This window comes from Colius striatus, chromosome 1 (assembly GCF_028858725.1).
Source record: "Colius striatus isolate bColStr4 chromosome 1, bColStr4.1.hap1, whole genome shotgun sequence".
Lineage (NCBI taxonomy): Eukaryota > Metazoa > Chordata > Aves > Coliiformes > Coliidae > Colius > Colius striatus.
Window position 1 is genome coordinate 64,581,774 of NC_084759.1, and position 10,628 is coordinate 64,592,401.

The 10,628-nt window shown below is 37.9% G+C and overlaps 1 non-coding gene across 1 annotated transcript; it reads right to left on the reverse strand.

Moving 5' to 3' along the window:
- Positions 1 to 9,945: 9,945 nt before the first annotated feature.
- Positions 9,946 to 10,103, reverse strand: LOC133624714 (U4 spliceosomal RNA). The gene has a single exon (XR_009818065.1). It is a non-coding gene; the product is annotated as a U4 spliceosomal RNA (small nuclear RNA).
- Positions 10,104 to 10,628: the final 525 nt, after the last annotated feature.

Below are 10,628 nucleotides of genomic sequence, written 5' to 3' on the forward strand. Positions count from 1 at the left end.
ATGCATCTCTGAAGTGGAGATCTTTGCTTATTTTTCTCTAAAATCTCTGGTTTGCAGGCACCAAATAATATTCTGCAACAAAATAAAACACAGTAACATAAAGAAATTGAGAGACTATAATCCGAAATGTAAATATGATGCAACCTCAAAGCGCCTCCTAGCTAGATGAACACAAGGTATTGTAATTTGTGGCACTTAAGTGACTCTCTAACCCCTGTGCAACCTCCTCAGTGGTTTAGCATTTAGCTGTTAATTTTCTTGAAGTCCTGCAGCTTCTCCTTCTCCAGATCAAGCAGTCAGGCTGAAAATCCTCCTATAGTCCATTGTGGACACTTCAGTAATTCAGGCACTTGCAGTTCATCTCCTTCAGAAACATCCTAGGGAAAATAAATCATAATACATATTAAAGTCTGCAGGTTACCAGGAATTCTGTCTTGGATGCATAGAGGCCAATTAGAGAAGCTGGCAATGTTCTGTCACTTTACAGTGGTATTTTGAGAGAGATTTCAAACACAGTGAGGATCCTCCATCAGTCCATGTGTCACAAAACCATGCAGCCTCTGCATAGCACTGTTCTAGAGGCAGACTCACTGAGTTATCACCACCCTCTGACAAGTTGATAAGCCTTGTCAAAGAGTTCATAAATCAGCAGTGATTATTAGCTCAGGTCTGGTGCCCCTCAAACTTAGAAAGACTGCTTCTAGACCTGAGCCAGTTCGCTAGCACTCATCTTGGCTGTCTTTGCCTCCTTGATGAAGACAGCCTCCTGTCAGTGCTTGAACTTCACCTTCTCCAAATACTTAGGCCAGTGGTATTATCCTCTTTGCTCTTTTCTTTAAGGTCTCCTTTAAGCAATTCAAGCCAGAATATGCAGTTGTTCCTTGGAACAGACTGAAGCAATTTTCCAACTACAGGAGGATTGCCATTAGCTGAATTACTCTTCAGCTCCTGAGAGATTTTTTTTTGCCGATTCCTTCCCAGCATCACAACCCATATAATATTTAATAATGTCAATGTAGTGGCTTTTAAATTTCCATGAGTTGGTAGGATCTGACATATTTTGATGTTTCCATAATCCCAAGGTCTCATATCTGTCACTCAGTATTGGCAACTAGTTCATGTGATGAAAACAATTGTAATAAAGCATGTGTAAATCAGAGCTTTGCTCCTCCTTGCAGTCATCTTCTGTTTGCTTTAACATCGATTACTTAAGAGTGAAATTTAAAAGTCAGCTCCCACTATGATAGAAGTATTACCTAAATAAAACCATACCATTGTGCATATCTTTCAAGAATGAAGTGGGATTGGCAGATATTTTATCTAATTGCTGTGCATAGTATAATATACTTGCTCACATTTTCTCAGTTGCTTCTTCATTTGATGCTAGTCAATTTTCATAAACAGAACACAGAACAAAGAGAATAAAATCAAGGTTCAAACCAAACTCCAAATAAAATCAACTGTGTTTTTCAGTAAATTTGGATAAAGCCTCAGTTTTAGAATGAAATAAATTTCATTTAAAACAAATGCAGAAAAAGATATGAGTTTCCAAATTTAATTTTTTAAAAAAAGAATGAAGAGGATTTTTTGTAGATTTAAAGTTAGTGTCCTATATGCCTGAAAATTACCTGAAGGTCTCTCAGTGGAGGAGGCCTGACAAATTCCACTCAGAAACCCAAAGGTCTCTTACAGCTGTGTGAGTGAAAGCATTTACTATCATCTCTCTCACAGACGCACTCTGGTTGTGGAACCAGGGGCTACTTATCACAGCCTTATCTCACAGTTACACTCTGCAAGACCAGGTGCACTCTGGATCTGTTTTTCCCCCTCTCTGCTTCTTGCATACTGCAGAAAGCTAAATTAAATCATACAGTACGACCTGGAGCCAAAGCAAAGGTAAGGCTCTAACTAATAATCACAACAGGGCACCAACATAATACGTCAGTCAAGACTCCTCCAAAAGGTTACAGGTGTATTGGATCTGTCTGAGATGGAGTTAATTTTCCCTATGGCAGCCCTCAGAGTGCTGTGCTGTGTATCAGTAGCTGGAAAGGTGTTGATAACACACCAGTGTTTGGCTCCTGCTGAGCAGCGCTCACACAGCATCAAGGCTGTCCTCCAACGTTCCCCCCTCACCAGTAGGCTGGGGATGGGCAAGTTCTTGGAAGAGGACATGACCAGGAGAACTGACCCAAACTGAACAAAGGGATGTCCCAGACAATATGATGTCTGCTCAGCAATAAAAGCTAAGAGAAAGGTGGAGGTAAGGGGCAGCCCACTTCCCAGGAAGTGCCAGGACATTGCCTGCTGATAGGAAGCACAGAATAAATCTTCTGTTTTCCTTTGCTTCTGTTCCTGGTCTTTGCCTTCACTTTATTAAGCTGCCTTTATCTTAACCCATGAAGTTTTTTTTCCATCTCATTTTCTTCCCCTGTCCCATCCCTCTGAGAAGGGGAGTGGTCACTTGGTGGTCACCTGATAACCAGCCAAGGTCAAGCCTAAACACTAGGGAACCCAGGGCAGATGAGACTGGAATTTTCTATATACTTAATGTACAGTAACTGAATGAGATGCCACTTCTGCTAGATATCTTCAGCTTAGGAAGGCCCATCCTTTATTTTCTGTCTTAGGGAAGGAGTTTAGAGAAACTACTTCAAATGAGTCAGTGGCTGGTTTAATGTTGAAATCTGTGCTTGAAAGAGCCAGGAACAAGTGAGTCCAGATAAGTCTCTGACTATCACAAGATGTACCCCTCTCTACTGTGCCAGTGTGGCCCTGAGGCAAGGCAGGGTAACGGCATAGAGGCACAAACACATCCGTTCACTGGCCCTCAGGAAGGAAAGAACTCACTTGTCCTTCTGTGCTGTCACTCTGTGCTGCACAGCTTCCTGTATTTTGAGGGGCTGACAAAGAGGCAGCACTAGACATTCAATGCTCTCTTCTACTTCAGGTGAGCTGCTATGTTGTCCGTGTGCTATGGAGCAGGTCTCCACCTGACATATAAAAGATATATCCATCCTGATGACATTTCACGAATAGTAGTAAGCACCCAAACTACCTCTGACATGCTGCTGAGTGTAAACATAGATCCCAAACCCGTGGAAAGCACTGCCGTTGCCATTGATCAGATTTCTCCTCTTGACATGTGAAGATTTAGTCCTGAAACGTGTTTTCAAGTGTGAAATGCCCTTTTCCTCCTGGCCTCCACTCATGAGTCTAAAGGATGAATAGCCAAGTCCTTTCTGTGGAGAAGTAGTTTCTGATTTAGAAGCAGTCCCTGATAGAGCAGAAATGAAAGCATTGTAACTCTGAAGGGTAGAGCTAAACTGTGATATGAATGACACTTTAAATAGTGCTTAAAATCAGTTCCTACTAATATTGGTTTAGTAATCCAGCAATCAGTTGCTATTTGGAAAGAATAGTGACCTTTTTATGGGTAAATTATATACTGTAAACAGAGCCTGATAGATGCAAATGTTGGCTGGCTTCACTTTTCTTTAGTAGAAGATGTGAATGATAAATATTTCAACCTTATTGTACAAAAAAAAAATATAAAGGTAGGCAATGAGAAATAATGTCTATCCCCTGGAATTACAGTCCACACACCACCATGGTGTAGAGATGGCAAGTATCCCTTGTTAGTATGGCCCTCGCCCTCAGGAGTTTGAGGCAGCCAGCTGCAGGGAGGGTAGGACTTATCACAGTCGTTGCAGAACAGATCTCTTCAGCAGCAGCTTGGGGAATTTGGTTTCATAAAACTGTAACAAAATTACCCTGTGAAATCCTGAAAAAAGGTAAGGAAAAACTAGCTAGGGAAATGCCTTGAGTTACTAAAAATTTAATTTACTAGGCATTAATTATTGGTTAATTAAGTTCCGTGTCTCTAAGTTTTACTGGCATTCAGATCTTTGGTGAGTTTCGTTAGCTTCGTTCACTGACAAAATAGGAGTGTTCTGGATAATAAAGGGCAACACCACTCTCTTTGTACCATAAATTCTTTGTAGATATAATATTAAAGACCAGCTTCCACTGGAATTTTGGTTCAATTAATAATTAAGTCCTTTTTTTTGATGAAATATCTGTAAATATTTTATTTCTATTTTTTGGTTTTATATATATATAGTGAACACAAGTAGTGCACCAAGGCCACAACCGTGTTCATCTAGTGCTTACTTTCTGGTTACTCAATTGGATCCTAAGGAATAACCCCTTCTCCTCAAAATCAGAGATGCAGGGCATATAGATAAATAGTACTTTTTATAGTTGGAAAATAAAATCAGCTGAAGAAATGTGATTAACAGTTCACAGAACTATGATAATGTCTCATTTTATCTGAGATGGCAGACATCATGTAGCTCCTAAGGTGGCATCAAGTCTCACATCACTTATCCATTGATTTCATGAAGGCTGTCCACAGATCCCATCTTTCCTTTCACTATCCAAATAAGTTCTGTTCAGGAAGAGTGCTGGGCCAATTTCTGTGATTGCTTCAGGTATTTTTCTACAAGGGCATAGAGATCTACAGGTGTAATGTCAAAAATATTATGTTTTTCCTTCAACATAAAGATGAAGTGCAGAGATCCCTGCATTGACCCTGCTGAGTAACCCCAAGAGTTGACCCAATGTCTGTAACAGTTAGGAACAACTGAGAATTTGACTTCAGGCTTTGTGCCATTCCTGCACTGCAGTGTAAATATAGCCTCTGTGACTGAACTTTTCTAGAACTGAAAGAAGACATAATTACTGATTGGGAAGGGAAATGTGTGGATCTTTCTTTGCAAAGAGAAGTCTGGTGTGTGTTCACATATTTAATCTTGAAAAATGGATGGCAAAGAGAATACTGTTTTGCAAACAATCATTGTAATCACACAGATAATTCATAGTTAAGATTTTCAGTTCATAGTTCAAGGTATTAAATTATATATAAAGTTAGAAAAAACCTCCACAGAATAAAGAATTAATTGGACAATGACAAGATGGAGTTGACCTCCTATAATCCTACATTATTATGTAGGAGGTTTTTTCTCTTTTTTTATATCTTTATAAACTCCAAAGCAGTCTTGTAAGCCATTTGGGTATTAGTTTAGAAAATACAAAGGAAGTAAATACAGGATAGAATTTTTCTTTTTCTTTTTTTTTTTTTTAATCTCTGTTTTTAAGAGATATATAAAGATTGTCTGTAAAACACATACAAACAGTACAGCAGATAGAGGTGTCCTTGAAGTGAAAACAGGGTTAATATTCTGTACTAAAAATCTAGCTGTGATTATCAGATGGGATTTTTTAGTGTTGCTCAGTAGATTATCAACTGTTAAGCAACCTAAAGGTACCTAACAGGTGCCTATGCCAGGTCCCATTAGTCCTAATAAAATTAGTCAAGACAAGAATCCACACTAATTAAAAAAAAAGAAAAAAGAATAGCAAGTACTCTGATGTGTTCTGACCACTTTCCTGTAGAAGTAGAAACACCAGCACTGGCTCTTGCAAGTTTTGACCTAATGTCATCGTATTTCTCAGTCACAGATACAAATGCTGGCAAAACTCAGCATGAGGACAATTGTCTTATGCCCTTATACAAATGCTCTGTCAGCCCAGTATAGGTGGTCAATCAATAGTCCCTTTACTACCATGTAAAAACAAGGAAGGAAAAAAAGTTCCTTAGGTGGCTTCAGTACGATTATCATTCATCAACAGAGAAAGCTTAAAAATGCAAGTTAACAGTCAATGGCATAAAGTTAACTTGTTACACCCATCCAGTGCTAAAGATTTGTTATTAAAAGAATGCCATCAGAATCTTAAATTAATGAAATTAAGCAATTAGTTAGCATGCGATGCAGTGTAGAGTATCATTCCTGTTCAGAATATACTATTTCTTGTGCAGCAATTATTTGAATATGGTGTTGTCAAGTTTCAATGTACTGAGCCCTACATTGTGTTGTTTTCTGTTCCATAACATTAGAGAACTGTTTTCCTTCTCTGAAGTTTTCATCTTTCCCAGCTGCATTTTAAATTTACTACAATTCAGTACCTGGTCCAAGTAACATCTTCCATATTAGACTTTTAGGAACACATTTGGAGAGCTGAGTTCTTAAGTGTGTGGGGCTGCATGGATCTGTAACATTTTTGAGGCCTATTTTTATATTGTTTATAGGTCTATGGCAATACATGAAGAGTAATAGTGATACATGAAACTGTGAGCAGTATGACTGTTCTTAGTTTGAAACCATGACACGCTGTAATATTAAAAAGAGGATATGTCCAATCTTTCCAAACTTCTGAAAAATTGCAAAAAAACAGAGACAACTGTTAAATAAGAAAGGTGGAACTACAAAAATACGCTACAACAGGTAGCCTCTGAAACCTGAGCTCAAGTCCTATAGCCAGTTACAAAAATTCAGTTCTAATTTAGTAGTTACTGAAAACAAGCAAACTTATCCGATTGAAATGTTTAACTCTCTGAGAAGCTTCTCTGTGAGGTGTCTACATCATATGAGCTTAGCTTTTTTTTTTTTTTTCTTAAACTCTTCTCTTCAATGGGCAAAACAGAGAATTTGCTGTTTCTACATAAAGGTCACTATTAGCCTGAAGGCCTATACAAACCCTTCACACCAAACACTAATAACATTAGAATGGAGTGAGTGATAAAAGAATTAAAGAAATTAAGATTAAAAACTACTCCAAGTAAAAAGAGGTGGACTTTAGCAACTTGTCAATACAATGTTTTCTCTACCGATGGTCACAACTTGTGTGCTTCTGTCGTCAAGTTCACACTTCTTGCTAAGACCTGCAAGTTTCTTCAAGGTGATCATCAGAGAAGTTCAGTTTGAATTTTACAATGTTCCTTTACTGAAATGCTCCTGTGTCATTCTTTTTTGAAGACATTGACCATATGATGATATTCAAATGGCCAAGCGTTTACAATTTCCAGATCTGCCAAATAGCGAATCAACCTTTATAATTAAAGGTGACAAGCTGACAAGGAAAATGAATGTAAAATTGTATACGTATATGAATTTTTATGTCAGATTGCCGTCTGTGCACTTGTTTTCTCTTTGTCAATAGCCGAAGGCTCATTTCTCTGTACTAGAAGTGCATTTTATATCGAGGCCTTCAGACAGCTCCCCTTCGCCCTAGTGAATTTGCTGATTAATTTTGGATGCTCCTCTTAATTAACACCCCAAAGGAAGTCTAGATTTTCTAGCCTATATTCCATGTAAAACAAGTGAATCTGAAGAACAATGACCTAAGGAGACAGGCACGCTCTGTCCGAATGACATTACAAGAACATTGAATATCTCACAAGTCAGGACCTGGTCAGGCAATGCCTAGGGAAAATGTAGGCCTTTAATCAGGGCAGAAATGAGATTCATGTTAGTCCAATTTCATTTTCTTTATTGCTGACAAAGAGAGGCTGGGATGGATGCCACCTGACAGTTGAAACATGGTGCCCCTATGCAGGAGCGGGTGCCTCTGGCCTTGATTAATAATTGCTACCATTTTGTCTTGTGGGCAGATAAGTTGATGATGGATGAGAGAAAAAGAGTGAAGTGATTTATTATAAAATTAGGATAAAATAACGAACTGACTAATTGCACTCAAGCCTTATAAAACGTAGCTGTGGAGTCAGAAGTGCAATGCCAGGCAACAATAATTTCCACCTCAGTTTTCACAATGAGATCTTAAAGCAAAGAAATATAGAGACAATTCTTACTTATGCAGCTGCTTAATGCAGAAAATGCTTTGCTTATTCTTCTACTTCAAGCAAATAAAACATTTAGACTAATATTTCAGTTTTTGTTGTTACTACACACAAGAAAATAAAACAGTAGAACTAAATAGGTCACATTAAACCAACTGTTGCTTTTCTGTTGAAGCAAATAAAACCTTATGATTCTTGTATTTCTTTACTTACTTCAGCAGGGTAAAAGATCTAAAGTTATGAAAGTGAGATGCATATGTGCTTAAATCAAAATTTTGCATAAAAATAAATTTGTAAACTATATTGGAATCTGTAAAAGTATGCAGCCATCTTGGTAGATATTGCTTTTCTAGTTCGCTTTTTCATTATTTGAACTTTCAATTCTGTTCTCTGAAAGATAATTTAGAAGCTGAATCATCTGCTGCTCACTATTTCATGATGCAATGTTCAGCAGAGTGCAATTACAGGTTAAAAACCGTGTATTGTAATACCCATTTGCTGTATGATAAAAACATTTTTATTATTATTATGAATCCATGTCATGATACATATTTTTTCTTTACAACACTAATGCTTCGTCACATCTTTGCTACCTTCCCTCTGATATCTTTGCTACTACTGGGAACTATGTGCCTGTCAGAGGGGAGTCTGACCATTTCTCAGCAGCACTAAAGTCCAGGGGTCCTGTGACTGAAACGATAGCATAACAGCAATGGTTAGGACAGCTGAACACTTACTCCCAAATTAGTCAAAGGCTTCTAAAAGCAACTTTAAGGTAAGGAGGGAAATTAACATCTGATTACCACTTCTTTGAGACTTGGTTTCAGGGTTCATAAACTGAAGAATGTTGCTCATGGAATTAGTGCCTGCCCACTAGCTTAGCTACAGGTAGGTGGAAAAGCAAAAGGAGACTAAATTTTAACTTGGAAGGAGGTGGAAATAATCAAAGAAATGTGATTTTTTTCACACTACCACTTTCAGGAGCTGTCTATGAGGAATCTAAATGGTGGCCCTCAAGTATCATCTGGACTTTGGATAACATGGGTGAAGAGCTAGAAATTAAGTTCTGGGCTAGATAGATTTTATTCAACCAGCTTTTGCACATGTATTAGCTCTATATGTTTGTCTTTCCCTATTTCCCCTTATCCTTCTCACATAAGGTTTGCAGAAACCAGTGCCAGCCTTCGATATGCTTTCTGAAGGCAAAACTTGAGGAGGCCTTTCCATTCCTTTATGGCAAGATACATAATTCTTTAAGACATAACTTTCAGAAATTTAGTGAAAGTAGGATAAGATTTGGTGCTGTTCTATCTCACTCAACATGTTAGGTGGTATATGACAAAAAACTGAACTGGGAAACATGTCTGCCTCAAAAATACATATTGTGTAGGTTTGAACACATTTAAACAACTACTGTGGGTCATTCAAAAGTGTAGCTGATCACTAAATGGGCAGGATTACCAATAGAAATGCATGTTTTTTTACCGATTTTGCAATGCATGGCAGTTTTGGAAAACAGTTTAAATGCTTCTGGCTTCCAGTACAACTCTAGCTTTCCTGACTAACTATGCTTCATACATTTCGTTTTTGCAGTCACTAGTTTAAACATGTCTGAAAATGTGGTGTGCCTGCCAGCATCACTGTCTAATCTTAGCAGACAGAAAGGTGTACCATAAAATGCTGCTAATAAAGTTGAGGAAGGGGGAAAATGTCTTTGCTGACACCTTTTTAATAATGTAAACAAAGTGTCACCTCATTTCACCACATGTAATGACCACAGTGACCTAGTGATGTTTAAAAAAATTAATTAATTGTTCTTTCTGAATCATTATGGCTGCTGTTTATCATAGAATCATAGAATGGTAGGGGTTGGAAGGGACTTTTAGAGATCATCTAGTCCAACCCCCATGCAGAAGCAGGTTCACCTAGATCAGGTCGCATAGGAACATGTCCAGGTGGGTCTTGAAGACCTCCAAGGAGGGAGACTCCACAATCCCTCTGGGCAGCCTGTGCCAGGGCTCCCTCACCTGAACAGTGAAATAGTTTTTTCTTATATTTAAGTGGGATTTTTTGCATTCCAGCTTCATCCCATTACCCCTTTTCCTGTTGCTAGCTACTATAGAAAAGAGATGTCCCAACACCCACCCTTTAGATATTTGTAAATGTTAATAAGATCTCCCTTCAATCTGCTCTTCTCTAGACTAAACAGCCCCAGTTCCCACAGCCTTTCCTTGTGTGAAAGATGTTCCATTCCCCTGATCATCTTGGTGGCCCTGCAAATATTGGTGCCAATGCCGACTATATTTCAAGTTGTCATGATGGGGTATTGGGAAAAGTTTTCAATTAGCAATAATCGCACCTCAGATTAAACTCATTGACTATGGTATTGCCACTGTGCAATGTTTATTACTCAATTTCCTCCACATACCTATCTCCATGTCATCTCACATGGTCCTTTTTTTTTCCTTAAACTTTTCTGTAAACTTTTTAATGTTTTTCTTTTTTTTTTTCTGCATTTCCTGTTTGACAATTTTCCTTTATATTTCTTTTTAAGATTCCCTTTTTTAGTTCTCTCCATCCAATCATTTTTATTTCCTCTATTTTAATTTTCTTCACACTTTTATGAATTATGACTCAGCTGTCTTTTTACTCGTATCTCTCTTCAATTTTCCTTCTGTAACTAGTGGGAATACATACATCCCTGTATCTTTCTGTGTTGATTCACGTTGCTACCCTTATATAGTCTTTCATTTATTAAAACTTTTATCTCACAACTAAGTTTTCTTTATTTCTTTTCCATTAGTGTATCTTTTTGCCTTCTATTTTCAATGCAAGTTTGGATTGAGGAACCACATCTTTCTGCTTTGTTGCAATTTCTTCTCATAGGTTCTTGCTTTCTGATACGTTTTCCCACCTCCTTTCTTTCTCC